Source organism: Vombatus ursinus, unplaced genomic scaffold (assembly GCF_900497805.2).
Source record: "Vombatus ursinus unplaced genomic scaffold, bare-nosed wombat genome assembly UNPS02003292.1, whole genome shotgun sequence".
Classification (NCBI taxonomy): domain Eukaryota; kingdom Metazoa; phylum Chordata; class Mammalia; order Diprotodontia; family Vombatidae; genus Vombatus; species Vombatus ursinus.
The window spans coordinates 5,011,317-5,028,152 of NW_020943070.1; the positions used below are offsets into that span (position 1 = coordinate 5,011,317).

The 16,836-nt window shown below is 38.4% G+C and overlaps 1 protein-coding gene across 1 annotated transcript in view; it reads right to left on the minus strand.

Annotated features, from left to right (window-relative positions):
• CSF2RB (colony stimulating factor 2 receptor beta common subunit) overlaps positions 1 to 10,714 on the minus strand; it is a 32,864-nt gene extending 22,150 nt beyond the window's left edge. The window contains exon 1 of the mRNA XM_027873396.1: positions 10,635 to 10,714. The gene's annotated coding sequence lies outside the window, so the exon portion shown is untranslated. The remainder of the gene's footprint in view (positions 1 to 10,634) is intronic.
• Positions 10,715 to 16,836: the final 6,122 nt, after the last annotated feature.

Below are 16,836 nucleotides of genomic sequence, written 5' to 3' on the forward strand. Positions count from 1 at the left end.
AGGAGGAGGAGGAGGAGGAGAAGGAGGAGGAGGAGGAGGAGGAGGAAGAGGAGAAAAAGAAGGAGAAGAAGAAGAAAGGAGAGAGAGAAGAGAGAGGGAGAGAGAAGAAGAGGAGAGAGAAGAGAGAAAGAGAGAGAAAAAGAGAGGAAAGGAGGGAGAAAGAGAGAGAGAAATAGAGAGACAGAGACAGAGAGAATTACTTGTGGCCTGCTTTACATAAGAAAAGAAATGATAGCAATTGAACTGCTGGAAAGAAAGTTCATCTAATCAAGTAAATACTCAGAGCACTAGTGCTCTTTACAACAAATGGTTATCCAGCCACCAAACGAAGGTTTTGAAGGATGGGAAATTCAAATGACTTTTTTCCACTTACAGACTTATTCTTGTTTTCAGGAAATTATTTGTCAGACTGAGCTAAAAATCCAGTTTCCCTGAGGTTCTGGAAAGATGAGTTGAGTGAGAAACTGTGTAAATGTCCAGATCCTCCTCATCACCTGACAACAGCTAGAAATATTCCAAATAAACTAGAGAAATGATAACAACCAAGTGCAAAGAAAGAGTTTGCCACATAACAAAATAAAACCTGCATGTGGACTGAGGAAATAAGGAAGCAAGGGAAAACTCTTACTACAGTAAAGAAATTTTATGGGTGTAGGAATTGAGTAAAACATGAGGACTTCATCTTGTGACTCCATTCTGGAACTAGTTCAGTTCCCTTTTTATTCAATTTAGTCCAATTTCTGTCTCGGGAGAAAACTTTATTCTATTGTGGAGATTGTGAGATTGTTTCATTGTTTGAACCCAGCCCTGTGTAAATGGGAAGCTGGACCACCTCTACCTGCTGCTTAGAGACCTTAACTAAAGACCTCGGTTATGCTGATCAGAAACCCAGTCAGATCTGAATACTGATGCAAGGAGTTTTCTCACAGTACACGTCTCCAGCGGTTCATACTGTCTTATCTGAAAACTGGCCCCATCCAGGTCATTCAGTTACCATTTCTATATTCCTTTGATTGAATACAGACACTTAGGGTGAGTGGAACACCTTTTTTTCTGAATTCAGGTAATTGTACCTGCTCACTCATCCCCTCCCAACTTGGGAAGTCCCTAAGTTTTCCTCCAATTAGAAATCAGAATACCTAATTTTTTGTGCTGGTTAATTTTTTAAATTAATTGGTCTTATTTGATTAATTGTTTTTAATAGATTAAAATCTATCTCACTCTGTATTCAGGGTCTTTGGGCTAATTGGGGAGTTCACTGACTCATTTATTATGACTGTTCTACTCATAAATTGTATAGATTGGATTGTTTCCTCAGTTATTTATCCACCACAATTCTTGGCAAGCCAAGCTAGGTTAAGTCAGGACTCTGACCCTAGGAACAGCAGCCTTTCAGAAAAACTACCTAGAGTGCTTCAGTTAATCTTTCACCAAGGGAACTTTTCATGGAAAACCACCCCCTCCCCAGGTTGGTCTCCAGCTCTCAATTCCAAATTCTTCCGAGTCATGGTAAGGTTTAGATTCAAATTTAGGTGTGTTATCCTTCCATCACAGCTCAGACACTCACCCTGTGACCCCCATCTCATACTAGGCACCCCCTTTAGAACTCCCCATCACAGCTCAGTTGACCCCTATTTTAGCAGAGATTCCCCTCTGACTCCCACCCCAACTCAGAGACCGTCCTTCTCTGACCCTGTAGACCCCTCTCATCTCAGATCAGTTCCCAAATAAAGGTGCTGGAAAGCATTTGGCACAGACCTGGCTAATTCAGCTCTTTTCATTATTGCAAATGGAAAAAAAGTAAGACCAGCAAGTATGTGTTTGTCTAATCATTTTGTCTGTGTTTTTGTTTCTTTGTAAAATGTGGGAAAATCTTTGTCTAGGATCATATTTAGTGTTGTTTCTAGATTCCGCTACCTTAAAAGATTTCTAAGGGTAAAATGCAACCAGCCAGAAAGACTGCAAAAAAAAAAAAAATACTGTAACCAAAGAGTTTAGAATGCTGGGGAAGGTTAATGAAGTTTTGTACTTGAAATAGTTCTTCCAGGTGCTGAACTCTCTGTCCCAGTATGAAGACTAGCTAGAGACTAATTCCCTCTTTAGGCTTTCCATGGGAGATTAGGCTAAAAAAAAAAACATGCAAGATACTTTTCCTCTGTCATTTCAGCCCTAGACATGTTGAGATTATGAAGATAAAGTCAGATAATCAAAGAAAGAAAAACTTTTGCCTAGTCTCTAGCACTGCTAAAAGCATCTTAGTAGATTTAAAAAGTTGGAGATAAATCATTTTAACACTGCCAGGGAGAATTCCAAGAATTCTGGGTAATTTGAGAAACTCACTTACTCTTTGTCCCATGTGATAAGACACTTAACAGAAGCTTAACATATGCAGAAATATCTACACTCTACAGAGTGTAGAATTTGTTTTAAGGAAAAATAAGAATTAAATTGTATAAAAATTTCAAGGGTAAATAATGCTTAGATCACTTTCCCCCTGAAGAGAGATAAACCTATTGTTTTAGTGTAGTGAAGGAAAACAGCTAGTTTAAAAGTAATCTCAGAGTGAAGAAAAAAGATAGATATTTGGTTTGCATTGTATGGCTACCTCTTGTTAACCTTTTTTTTTGACCATGAAAAGAGAAAATCCTGTTTAAATCAGAGAGAAATTTTAAAATGAGCAAAATTTAATTAAAGAATGGAAATGGTGATTTAAACTGAAGAAGGGTCCCTCTTCAAAGGAAGGACTATTGGTCTCAGAAAATTTATTAGCTATGTCATCTTAAGCAACTTATCTCTGTTTCCCTCAGTTTCCTGATCTGTAAAGAGGAAAATAATCATGGTACCCACTTCCCAGAGTTGTTATGAGGATCAAAATGATATGATTGTGAAGTGCTTAAGTCAGGGGGAGTGAATGATGTATGGCAAGCACTATATAAATGTTGACTATTATTATTTCTTTCATTGGATGTAATTGTTCCATGGGGGCAGCTAGGTGGTTCAGTGGATAGAATGTTGGGCCTGTAGTCAGGAAAATTCATCTTCTTGAATTCAAATCTGGTCTTGCACACTTACTAGCTGTGTGACTCTGGGCAGGCCACTACCCTTGTTTGCCTCTGTTTCCTCATCTGTAAAATGATCTGGAGAAGGAAAGGGCAAACCACTCCAGTATCTCTGCCAAGAAAACCCCCAATAGGGTCATGAAGAGTTGGACACAACTGAAAAGACTGAAAAAAAATTATTCCATACATGATAACTCTATACTACTTTTTGGTATAAAATGCCAAAGGAAATAAGATTAATATAAGATCATTTGGAAATGCATTTGCATCATTTGACTGGTAATAAATTTTGTTTCATGTTTTAAATATGTGGTATCATATATATTATGGTATTTCTAAATTCTCTTATATTGTGAAATTGAGGAAATCCTTGTATCAGAAATGCTCCTAAAAAAAACTTTTAAAAATTTGGATGATGTTAGCTTATGAATTGAGCTTTTTCTTTTTGTTTCATTTTTTGTTTGGCTAGGCAATGGGAGTAAGTGACTTGCCCAGGGTCACACAGCTAGTAAGTGTCAAGTGTCTGAGGCCAGATTTGAACTCAGGTTCTCCTGTCTCCAGGGCCGGTGCTCTAGTCACTGTGCCACATAGCTGCCCCTGAATTGAGTTTTTAAAAGAATGTGATAAAAAAATAGGTATTTGGAGAGGATTCTGAGAAGATGGAAGAGTAGGTCAGAAAACTTTCAGCTCTCCAAATTTCCTCCACAAAAAAAGACAGAACATCATGTCATAGTAGCAGAAATAAACACAGGGTAAAGCATTTGTCCTCCTAAGACAATTTGAGAAGACCCAGGGAACACCCCCACCTCCAGGGGTGGATGTATGGCCTGAGTGAAGTGCAAATACCTCCAGGCTTATTCAACAAACAATAAGCCCTGGGGACAGAGAGATTGAGAAGCAACCTCAGACTTAAAAACTTTCATCTCGAAGACAGTGTGGGGGTCTGATGGTTGAGTAGGAGAAGATTGAAGGACCTTCCATTGTCAAGAGACAACAAACACAACTGTGCTGACTAGACACATCCTGGGCTGGGCTGCCACTGTGTGAAAGGAGGAGCTAGCACACACCTGGTCAGTGCAGTAGTGAGGGGCAGGAACCCTGTGGGCACTTGGAAAGTCCCTGGTTTCAGTTTTAAGGGAGAGAGGATAGTTGTATTTTGCAGCCACTGGAGAGACCACAGGTAGCAAAATCATTTGTGGGACAGGGTGGCTGGGGGCCCTAGCCATGGCTTAGGAGTGGAGAGGAGAGACGAAGGTTGGGCTCCGAGAAAGATCTCAGAAAATAACAGTAAGAAGGACCTGAGACTTGGGACATCATTCCCCATACCTGGGGAAGACAACTTGAATACACTAATAGCTGCTAAAATAAACAAATGAATGAATGAATGAATGAATGAACAAATAAATGAGTAAGCTAAGGAGAAAGAATCCAATCATAGATAGTTACAGTGGTGATAGAGAAGATCTGGGTTCATATTCAGAGGAAGATAATGGAGCTTTAAAAAGCCATTTTATTTCAGTGAGAAATGTCAAATGATCCCAAGCACAAAAAGAGTTTTTGGAAGAACTTAAAAAGGACTTTAAAAATCAAATAAGAGAGACTGAGGAAAAAAAGTTAAAAAAAACTAAGAGCAATCCAAGAAAATCAAGAAAATTATGAAGAGAGTCAACCAACTGAAAATAGAGAATCAAAAACTTAAGGAAGGAAATAATTCCTTGAAAACTAGAATTGGGTGGATAGAGCACTGGCCCTGGAGTCAGGAGGACCTGAGTTCAAGTCCAGCCTCAGGCACTTGACACTTACTAGCTGTGTGACCCCAGGGAAGTCACTTAGCCTCATTGCTTAGGGAAAAAGAAGAAGAAGAAGAAGAAGAAGAAGAAGAAGAAGAAGAAGAAGAAGAAGAAGAAGAAGAAGAAGAAGAAGAAGAAGAAGAAGAAGAAGAAGAAGAAGAAGGAGGAGAAGAAGAAGAAGAAGGAGAAGGAGAAGGAGAAAGAGAAGGAGAAGGAGAAGGAGAAGAAAAGAAAGAAAGAAAGAAAGAAAGAGAAAAAGGAAACTAGAATTGGGAAAGAGGAAACTAATGACATTCTAAGACACCAAGAAATCATAAAATCAAATCAAAAGAATGAAAAAAATAGAAGAGAAAGTGAAATATCTCATCAGAAAAACAACTGATCTGGAGAACAGATCAAGGAGAAATAATATAATAATCAGACTACCTGAAAATTATGAAAAAAATATTGATACAATATTACAAAAATTATCAAGGAAAATTGCCCTGAAGTTCTAGAACAAGAAGGCAAAGTAGAAATAGAAAAAATCCATCAATCTCCATTTGAAAGAGATCCTAGGAGGAAAACTTACAGGAATATCATAGCCAAGTTTCAAAGCTCCCAGGTTAAGGAAAAAAATATTGGAAACAATAAGAAAAAAAATTTAAATATCGTTGAACTATAGTAAAGATTTCACAAGACCTAGCAGCTACTATGTTGAAGGACAGTAGGTCTTAGAATATTATATTCCATAAAGCAAAAGATCTGGAGTTACCACCAAGGGTAAGTTACCCAGCAAAGTTAAGTATAATCCTGAATGGGAAAAAAACAAAACAAAACAAAACAAAAAAAACGGACATTTAATGAACTCAAAGACTTTCAGGTTTTTGTGACAATAACCCCAGATCTTAAGTGAAAATTCAACATATAACATCTAAGAGAAGTATAAGGTAAACATTAAAGACCAATTATAAGGGACTTAATAAGGTCAAATTGTTTACTTCATATATGTGAAAATATTAACAGTACTCATGATTGTCATCATTATTTGGGTAGTTTGAAAGAAAGGTGTGGGCTGAGCTGAGTATGATGGGGTGATTATAAAAAAACTGTGTAGGGAGAGATAAAAAGGAGTAATTATCTCATACAAATGAGGCATAAAAGGAAAAAATTACATAGAAGAAGCCAATAGGGGAGGAGGGCAGGTAGTGCTGGAACCTTACTCTTATCAGGAATGGGTTAAAGAGGGAATGACATGTATATCTAGAAGGGTATAAAAGTCTTCTAAATTCAGAAAGAAATGAAAGGGCAAGGGAATAGGGTAGGGGGAAAGGATAAGGGAGGGACTCTTAGAAGGGTAGGTAGGTTAAGGAATAGGAGGGCAAGGTAGTGGGTAAAAGTGAAGCAGAGAAGTGAGGAGGGATAGGACAAATAGGGTGAGGATAGTGAGGAAAAATAGAAAGGAGGAAAAAACACAAGTAATTGTAGCTTAGAATGTGAATGGGATGAATTTACCCATAAAACAGAAATGGATAGCAGATTAAAAATTTGAATTAAACATTATGTTGCTTTCAGGAAATATTATAAAAATAAGAGATACACAGAAAGATAAAATAAAGGACAGGAGTAGAATTCAGTGAGTTAAAAAAAAGTGGGGATAGTAATCATGATCTCAGACAAAGTTAAAGTTAAAATAGATTTAATCAAAAGTGAAAAATAGAGAAATTACACTGTGTCAGTAATTCAATATTGTTTAGACCATTTAAAATACCTAGACAGCATAAAATACCTTAACATATACCTACCAGAACAAAGACAGGAATTTTATGAACATAAACATAAAACACTTTTTATACAAATAAACTCAAATCTAAATAATTGAATGGTTATTGTTCATTGGTAGGTAAAGCCAATATAAGTTTTAAAATGATAATTTTACCTAACTCATCTATTTATTCAATGTCATCCCAATTAAATTACTAAAAATTATTTTACTGAGTTAGAAAAGATAATAACAAAGTTCATTTGGAAGAGCAAAATCAACGCATGGAAAGACTTGGACTTACGAAGGAAGATGCTATCCACCTTCAAGGAAACTGATGATAGGAGAAAATAAGCATAGTACAGTCTTACATATACGTATGTGAGTGTATATGTGTATATATGTGAATGTTTATAGATATCTATGCATACATATATACATATCTCCACACAGCTATGTATATATATATATATATATATATATATATATATATATATCTCCACACTTAATTGTAGCCTTCTTTAGGGTGGTGGTGGGGAGGGAGGAGAAAAAAAAAACAAAGTAAAAAGTACACAGCAAAGAACAAAAGAAAACCAACAAAAGAGCAAAGCTAGGCAACTTTGAAAACAATGTGTAGTAGTTATTATACAGGTTTTCTTGAAATGAAAATTTATTATTTTATATTGAATCCTCTCCTGTGGTCTGCTGTATACATTGCAATGTTTTTTTCCTCTTTTCTCATTCTGTATTTAAGTTTAAAATAAAAACTTACAAAAACACCTAGATATTTAAAAACTGCTAAATATTTGCTAGGGTATATTTTATTTTAAAACATAATAATTTACTATAATAAGGAGTACATTTTCATTTGAGAATTTTTGGCTATCACTCATAAAAATTATGAAAATGTATAGGGTGGCTTAAAAATGCAACTTGAATATATTGAGTTATCTATCAGCTATTTGCTATGTGTCTGAAACCCTAGGATGAGGTTTGTTTTAATTTACAAGTACAGGATGAATGAAATGTAACTGTTAGGGAAATGTGAGAAGTTAATAGTATTCAAGCCCTAAGTTGTGGTTAGTGGAATTTTGCTATTTGAGGAAAAAAACCCTTGAGACAACAATTGACTATTGTTTTGAGTTTTGATTACAGGAATAGTTGTCTGAACTGTCATGAAGCCAACAGTAGAAAATGGCATGGGCTACAGTCTGAGAACTGCTATAGGTGGATGTCTGTCTCTGGGAAAGGTTCAACCATTCTGGAAAGCAATTTGGAATTATGCGAGAAAAATTATTAAACTCTGCAGATACATTGAGCCAGTGAAGCTACTAGCGACTCAAGAAGGTCACAAAAGATCCCAACAATGTTCATAGAAGCATCATTTGTGATATCAAAACTCTTGAAACAAAATATGTGTACAATGATTGGAGAATGGCAGAACAAAAGAATGATCTATAAACATCATGGAATATTTCTGGACCGTAAGAAACGACAGATATGAAGCATTCCTTGGGACCTGAAAAGGCTTCTATACATCTGTACAGAAAGAAGGAAGCAGGGCCAGAAGAACAACATACAAAATGACCATAAGAAGTCAAGAGAAAGGCAACAAGCATTGTTTAGCTCCTACTTATGTGCCAGGCACTGTGCTTAATGCTGAGGAAACAAAGAAAGGCAAATAACAAAAACAGAACAAAAAAAAAAAAAAAAAAAACAGTTACTGCCCTCAAGGAGATCACAATCTAACGGGGTAGATAACATGAAAATAACTAAGTACAAATAAGATATGGACAGGATGAAACAGAGATAAGTCAGAGGGAAAGCACTAGGGTTGAGGAGGTCCAAAAAATGTTTTTTGTATAAGGTTGGATTTTAGTTGAAACTAAGGTAGACATGAAGAGAAAGAGAGTTCCAGGCATGGAGGACAGCCAGTGAAATGCCCAGAGATGAGCATTCATAACAATATAAATTTGTAACACTATAAAATCAACATTTAACAAAACTCTGGTCCAAGAGAAGAGTTAATCTTAGCACAATACTATCAGTGTGAAAGGGCTCATCACTACTTTCTCTCAATAGTTGATAAATGACCTGTTTTTCAGGGAATGTACTTTGCAAGAGGATTTGTTGGGAAATGTTTGCTGTGGTAGAACCAAAGGCATTACTGTGAGGCAGCATGCAAAGAGCCCTGACATGGATTCAAATCCTGCATCTGATACTTTATTCCTATTACTTTGTATTATTTCATGCAACTGACAACTTCTTGGGGCCTCATTTTCCTCATCTGTAAAATAAGGGGGTTGAACTAGATGACCTCTGAAGTCCCTTTTACCTGTACATATTAATAATGTAGCACTTTAAATTATCTTGTTTTATCCTCACAATAACTTTGGAAAGTAAATGCTATTATTATTCCTGTTTTACAGATGAAGAAACTGAGGCAGGCAGAGGTGAAGTGACTTGCTCAGGGTCACACAGCTAGCTAAGTGCCAGAGGCTGGATTTGAACTCAGGTCTCCCTGACCCCAGATACATCACTCTATTCACTGTGCTGCGGTGATCCTAATACCTTCATTTTTCTCATCTGTAAAACAAGAAGTGGACCAGATGGCCTTTAAAGACCCTTCTGTGACCTCTGACCCTTCTGTGGTCTTCCATGACCTATGATCCTGAAAATATATTGAATAATGATAATGATAATGACGGCAATGATGATAAACTGGCTTCCCTACCTTTTGGGATCCTAGTTCAGTCCTCTAGAGCTAAACAAAACAAGATTAAATCTTCTTCCACACAACAGCCTTTCCAACACTTAAAAGACACCCATTATGTTCTCTCCTCCCGCCAAATCTTTTCTTCTCTTGGTCAAACAACTCCCAGAGGAGAACATAACTTGGAGCTCTCCTTGGCTTTGGTTCCAGGGCCATGGTAAGTCCCTTAAAGTGGAGCCAGAAGAATGTGGAAGGGACTGTTAGAGGGATTTGTGGGTAAGAGGCCTCCATCTACGCTTACACACAGAGACCCACACCGAGAAAAACAATTTGCCATCGGCTACCTGAATGACCTCAGGAAAGTCATGAAACCTTTCTGGCCTCAGTTTCATCCTCTGGAAGATGAGGGAATTGGACAAGATAACCTCTCAACTCTCTTCTAGGTCTAGATTTATGATCCATTGATCATTTTATGTTTTATAAATACACACAGATACAATGCGGCCCGAATGTCCCCCCCCCCACTTCCTCCTTTCCCTACCCCAAGGGGATTTGTGAGCCAAAGGGACCTGTGGATCTTGAGCAGGGGAGTTCTCTTAATTCTGTACCTCTTGCTCTGTCATATCTCCCCATCTGGCCTTTACCACAATTCAATATAACACAACACAACACAACACTACACAACACAATGAGTATTGATTAAGCATGTACTGTGTACAAAGACCTGTGCTTGCTGAACACAATTTAAATAAAATCTGGTAAGCACACACAAACACACACACACACTTAATTGTAGAATATCAGACCTAGGAGATCACCTAATTAAATTCCCTCATTTTACAGGTGAGGAAACTGAGGAACAGAGAGGGATTGTGACTCAACCAAGATCACACAGCAAGTTAGTGGCAGAACGAGGATGACAGCCCAGGTCTCCAGACTCCTTGCTCACTGCTTTTTCTTCTATACTCTACACTCCACCCTAACACCCCTGTCATCCTTTATGGGGAAAGACTCCTGAGATTCTTGATCCCCAAAATGAGCCTGAATGACCAGGTTCGCAAAAAGGTCTAAGGTGAAGGCAGTCCAGTCTGGCATTGAAAAAGAGGACGCACTTTTATCATTTCTCCAGGTCTGCCCTGCCCTAGGTGGTGCCCCAGCCATTCCTAACTCCCAAGAAACAGAAAATACCCACCCTGATTTTTCCTCAACCTTCCCTTCTCACCCTTCCCTCACCCTACCCAGTAGGTATCCCCTCCTACTGAGCCACCCTTCTCCAGCTCAAGCAAAAAAAAAAAAAAAACAACAAAAAACCCAACAACAACAAATTCTACCTGTTCTGGAGCGGGGAAGCTGGCCATCTGACAAAGTTGGGGCCCAGAGAAACTGACTGCCTTGGAACTTCCTATTTCTCTGATACTTAATCCCCTGACTTGGGGCGGTTTGGAAACTGATAGGCAGGAGGGGAAGAGAGGAAGTCGTAATTTTGCAGAAGCTTTGTTTCTGAATAACTTTTTTTTTTTGGGTAATCAACATAGAGTCATTCAAATAAGAGGAAAGACAAAGTGGGTTTTTTTTTGGTTGCTGTTTGTTTTGTCTTTTTTTTTCATTTTCTGGAAGTGAAGGATAAAGTGGACTTTTCAGAATAGCCAATATCTATCAGTGTGTCGGACTGTCTGACACCTGTTTGGAGGCAGTATCTCATAAAAGAACACTAGGACCTAGGGAAATGTGATAGAATCCTGGCACAAATATTTACTAGCTGTATGACCCTGAGCAAGTCATTTGATTTGTGTGAGCATCAATTTCCACATCTGCAGAATGGAGTTAAATGTTATCTACCCTTCCTTTTTTTGAGGCTATCTTAAGAAGCAAAAGCAGAAATGGATTTGAATATCACTTGTAAAAATCGAGCACTCTAAAATTTGGAGGTGGAGGGGACAACCAGACATGTGATTTCAAGTGTGGAAATTCCTTCTTCCAATGCAGGTCTCGGCAACTTACAGTCTTAGAGTTGCCAAGGGCACTGAGAGGTGGTAACTTGCCTAGGGTTGTGCAGTGAGAGTGTGAGGTCTTCCTGACTCCAAGAACAACTCTTTCTACTACACCCTAATTGCCTCACACTCTAAAAATGAAAATTAATTTTAAAACATGATTAAAAAAGCCCACTAAAGAAAATAAATGCCAAGTCATTCCTCCATGATCCTGTTGAAGAAAGACCATGGTCTGGGTGGGAAACATGGCAGCACCTCCAGTATTCTAAAGCTGGAGCTATTAGAAAGGAGAGTTGAACTCAAAACTTCAGTTGTGCTCTGACCAGGACAGAGAAGGGCAGAGCCGTCCTCACTCTCATTCCCCACTCCACAATTTCATCCATGTACCTCCAAGTGCTGTACTTGGGGTCCCATGCTGGTTCAATGTCACCACTCTTTCCCGTTCTAAGCAATCACAGACCATCCCTTTAATAATTCCTTCTGGAGTTTCATCATAAACCAAAGTCAAGCTCACTGGCCTATTGTTGGAAGAGTCAGACTCCTCCATTTTTGATGCTCAGGAAAACACATGTGTGTTTCTAATAATGTAGCATCCTGACATTCTGGTCTAAATCCTGGGTTGAGCATTTTCTGTAATATATTAAACAGTGGCTTCCAATGAGCTTACATTCTTAAGGTGACAAGGCTTTGAGTTTCCCTTAAGACTTTCTAGTCTCTCAGAGGGAGGGCTAGAGTTTGAAGCTAGAGTATTTTAGGGTAGTTTGGGTCCCCCACCCAACTATCCCTCAGATGAGGGCTAAGGAGTCAGTAGAGCTTCAGGTCTACTGACTTTACTGGATCTGGATCTCCCTGATGTCATGGTCCTCTTCGAGAATGAAGGACAAACAACAACCTCTGTGAGTAGAGAAGGAGCTGTCCACTGGGGACCAAACTTCAATTGGGGAACATGTCTTTCTTTCTTTCTTCCTTCCTTCCTTCCTTCCTTCCATCCTTCCTCTCTTTCTTTCTTTCTTTCCTTCTTCCTTTTCTTTCTTTCCTTTCTTCCTTTCCTTTCTTTCCTTCCTTCCTTCCTTCCTTTCTATCTTCCTTCCTTCCTTCCTTTCTTTCTCTTTTTTTCTTTTTCCTTCTTTTCTTTCTTCTCTCTACACAGAGTATCACACCCTTACCTGGTGCTCTGCCCAAAGAGAATGTAAATCTGTATGTATGTAAAATTTACTGGATGGTAGTAAAATCTACCATCCAGGTCTTAATATTTCCTATGTGATCCTTGAAAATTCACTGTCCCTCTTCACTGTAAGAAATGAAGACTAATAAGAGATACTCATAAACATAAAAACAAAGATCAGGAAGTAGATTTTGAAGTAGAAGATCAGAGGTAGAATTTGTTAGGGAAAGTATATGTCTATATATGTATGTGTATATATGTGTATGTATATATCTATATCTACATATCTATATCTATCTATCTGTCTGTCTATCCATCTATCCATGCTTAATTGTGGCCTTCTGGAGTGAGGGAGGGGGAAAATCGCAAAGTAAAAAGTACACAGCAGAGAACAAAAGAAAACTGACGAGGAAGCAAAGGAAAGATGGACAGTTCTCGACAGTTCTTGAAATGGAAATTTATTGCTATATATTTTGAATCCTTTCTTATGCTCTGCTGTGCACGTGACATGCTTTTTTTCTTTTCTTAATTTTGCATTTAAGTTTTAATGTTTAAGTTTATAATGTTTCTTTTTCTTTTCTTATTGTGTACTTATTTTAATATTCAAGTCTAAAATAAAAAAATAAAATAAATTGCATAAAAAAGAAAGAAAAAAGAGAAAGAAATGAAGACTAATGGAGAAGTTAAGAAAGATATCATGAAATAAACTAAAACAAGAAAACAATATACACAATGATTACAACAATGTAAATGGTAAGGATAACAGTAACACACACAAAAAGAAAGAAATACTGTAGAATTATAATCACCAAGCTTGATCTTGAAGGAGATATGAGAAAATTCACCTTCCTTATTTTTAGGGGTAAAGGAGGGATATGTAGGGAATCGAAGATGATGTTAAAACAAAAGATATCAATAAAAATATTTAAAAGAAAGAAAAAGCTATTTTCCATTTCTAGATATCTGTTTCCTTAATTGTAAAATGAGCAAGTTGGGCTAAGTGAGGTTCCAGCTCTGACTTTCTCTGGCTTTGGGATTGAAGGCTTCATGGGCAACGGCATCTCTTTGCCCTGTGGCAAGGCTCTGACACCTTCCACTTTCCACATGCCAACCCAGCCATGACTAAAGAGACTAATATTGAAAGTTTGATGACTCAGGAGCCAGTTAAGTTTTGCCCTGTCCCAAGCCCACAGATGCCAACCTGCCCTGATACTAACCACTTCTCTTGCAAATGTGATATGTGTCCTCGTTTGGAAAAAGAGTCTCCCCTAACAGAGCCAGCCCCATGACTGGGGACACACTCAAAGCCCAGGCCCCTCATGGTGGGTCTGGAGCCTTAGTTTCATATGCAATGGGACAATGAGTACTTACACATTCATCCATTAAGTTGACACATATTCTTAAGGTTGCCAAAACTCCCAGTCCCAAGGGTATAGGGAAACTCAGCTTTAAGTAATAATCATAGCTAACATTTGTATATTGCTTCAAGTCTTACAAAAGCACTTTACATCCATGATGTCACTGGATTCTCCCTATAACTCAAAAAGGCACATATTACATTATTCCCATTTTACAGAAGAGGAAACTGAGGCCCAGAGAGGGCACATGGCTTGCTTAGGCTCATAGAGCTGAAAGCTCAGAGATGGGAAAGGAAGCCAAGTCTCTTCTGTCTTCAAGTTTGGGTCCTGTCCACTGAACTACCCTGCCTCCTTTAGGGAGCCTGCTTCTTTGGCTGTTTGCCTCAATCTGGTAGAGCCCTGCTTTCCTATCAGCCCACCAAAGCTTTCCAGTTTAATTGGATTTTCAATGGACTCCAGATCTCACTTTTGGAGATAATTTTTTTGAGTCTTATGGAAACTTCCCTGTTTTACAAATCTCCTTTTTCACGTCGATCCCTAGCTGGTGATCTCCTTTCCAGATCTCTGACTTCTATAAAGAAATAAAAAAAAAAAGAACTACATTAGTATTAGCATGGTACAGCCAATAAGGTGGGGAATTTAGCATCAAGACTTTGGCTCAAACCCTGTCTCAGACTTTTTTTCAGCTGTGTGACCCTAGGCAAGTCACTTAACCTCTCTAGATCTCAGTTTCCTTTTCTGTAATATGACTAGTTTGGACTGGATGACCTCCAAGGGCTGTCCAGCTCAGATCTAGGACCCTAGAAATCATTCGTATTCTATATTTCTCCTCCACAGCATTTATTCTCAGAAGAACTTTTATGACATTCTGAGCCCATCCCCCAATCTTCTCTTTCCTATGCAAGTTCAAATATTCAATACTTTAGCAAACCTTGATTAAGCATCAACTGTGAGCAAAGCTCCACTGCTGGGAGAATAAGGACAAGGACGTTCTATCCAGTGGATGCTATCTTCAATGGACAAGAACAGGGCAGCTAGGGGGCAGAGTAGACAGAACACTAGTCCTGAAGTCAGGAGGACCTGACTTCAAATCTGACCTTACACACTTACTAGCTGTGTTACCCTGGCCGAGTCACTTAACCTCTATTGTCTCCCCCCCTCCCCCCCCAAAAATAGACATATGGAACATTGGAAGAGAGGTGAGTTTAGGAGAGAATGAATGAAAAGCCTTTATTGTGTGCCATGCATTGTCAAAGATACAAACAGATAATGGGGAGAGACAATGCATGAAGGGGAGCTTTGAGGGAGGGGAGGGTCTGGTTTGGAAATGACCAGGAAGTGATACAGATGCCTGTATCAGGTAGATACCTGACCAGGCAGATCAGATGAAAGGTCATTTATCAGAACTCCCAGCCCCAGGGGCAGAGACTAAGAATAAGGAGGATGGTCAGAGTACAGGCAGCAGCATTTGGACGTAGCAGGGAGAATGAGTTCTGTTTAGGAATCTGTTGAATTTAATTGATCACTCAATTTAATTAATTTAATTAATCTATTGACAAGCATTTATTAAGCACCCACTGTGTGCCAAGCAAAGATCAAAAAAAACAAAAAACCCAAGGTAGTCCCTGCCCTCGGGGAACTTATTTTCTACTAAATACTAATGAGATATCCAGAGGAAGACATCCAGAAGTTAGTGAGTTAGGAGAAAGATGAGGGAATTCTCCTTTCTCCCACCTTTATCGTCACATTCTCCCTTTCCTCTCCTTTTGCCTTTCTGTCTTTCTTTCTAGAAAAGTCTCAATAAAGCAGTTGAAAGGGACCCTAGCCATCATCTAGTCCACCTTTCCTCGTAATCATCATAGGGATGATGAGACAGAGGTCCAGAGTGGTGGGGCTCATTTCCTCATCTTTAAAATAGGGAGAGGAGATAGTAATTGCACCTACTTCACAGAGTTATTGTGAAGCTCAGAAAAGTTTGTGTGTAAAGTGTTTTGTACCTTAAAGGGTTACATGTAAGCCTTCCTCTTCCTGGTCTTCCTCCTTCCCACAAAAGATCATCTTACTTTTCTGTTTGCATCCCGTGTTAACGCAGTGCTTTGCACATTTTAAGCACTTAATCAATGCTTCATTCATTCATTCCATTCATTCGCAATTCCACTATTAGAGATTCATTGCTAGGATGCTTGAAGCATATCTATTACCTATCAATATATTGTGCCAGCCTGGACCCATTTTGAGGGCAGACATGAATAAGTAATAACAATAATAACAGTAATTTCACAATTTAAAAATTCACTTTAATGTTTACAAGGTTTTCCCCTCATTTGCAAGCTGTGAAATAGGCTGTGATAGAGGCATCTGGATGAATAGAAAACCAGGGCTGGAGTCAAGAAGACCTGAATTCAAACCTGGCCTTGGATACTTACTAGCTGTGTGACCCTGGATAAGTCATTTAACCTCTATCTGCTTGAGTTTCCTCATCTATAAAATGGAGATAATAACAGGTTATAAATGGAGATAATAATAGGTGTATATATTTGGTCTTCCCAACAACCTATTATATAGAAAGATAGATAGATAGATAGATAGGTAGACAGATAGATAGATAGTGCTTATCACTGTGTCAGGCTATGTGCTATAAGAAATGACAAAGGGGATGGTTTCTGAAAATCCTAGGAAAACTTATATAAACTAATGCAAAGTGAAGTGAGCAGAATCAGGAGAACAAATTACATAGTAACAGCATTAATGTAAAGGTAACCAACTATGGAAAATGTAGTAACTGGGATTAAAACAGTTATCCACCACAATTTTCTTTTCTTTTCTTTTCTTTTTTTTTTTTAGTGAGGCAATCGAGGTTAAGTGACTTGCCCAGGGTCACGCAGCTAGTCAGTGTCAAGTGTCTGAGGCTGAATTTGAACTCAGGTCCTCCTGACTCCAAGACCAGAGCTCTATCCACTGCATATCCACCACAATTTCAAAGGGCTCACTGAAGGATGCTATCCACCTTCAGAGAGAG